Below are 320 nucleotides of genomic sequence, written 5' to 3'. Positions count from 1 at the left end.
GGGGGAGGGGGAGGGGGGGTAATTACTCCGTGTCAACCCCCCCGGGACACGAGTGGAGGATGTAAACGTCTGTCAGGAAGCTGCTCAGTGTTTAATGTGAGGAGCCTCCAGCGCCAGAACAGACGAGGCCATCAGGAGTGATCACACTGAGGCAGAAGAGTCAGGTGTTCATGTGACAGGAAGCAGAACACAGGTGTCTGATGTCATCGTATGAGGTCATTGTATGAGGTCATCGCCTCATTCATTTATTTATCAATCAGTTATTTATTTATTAGTTTATTCATCAGGGACGGTGAATTTTAATCAACTCATACACACAC

At 47.8% G+C, this 320-nt stretch overlaps 1 protein-coding gene across 1 annotated transcript in view; it reads left to right on the top strand.

The window, feature by feature from the left end:
* mgat4b (alpha-1,3-mannosyl-glycoprotein 4-beta-N-acetylglucosaminyltransferase B) overlaps positions 1–320 on the top strand; it is a 78,699-nt gene that overhangs the window by 52,393 nt on the left and 25,986 nt on the right. The window lies entirely within an intron of this gene.

The sequence above is a fragment of the Seriola lalandi genome, unplaced genomic scaffold (assembly GCF_002814215.2).
Source record: "Seriola lalandi dorsalis isolate HSWRI2012SDOR001 ecotype SW California unplaced genomic scaffold, Sedor1 jcf7180002054907, whole genome shotgun sequence".
NCBI classification, from domain to species: domain Eukaryota; kingdom Metazoa; phylum Chordata; class Actinopteri; order Carangiformes; family Carangidae; genus Seriola; species Seriola lalandi.
Note: the sequence above shows the minus strand (reverse complement) of the source record. Positions and strands in the feature narration are given on the sequence as shown.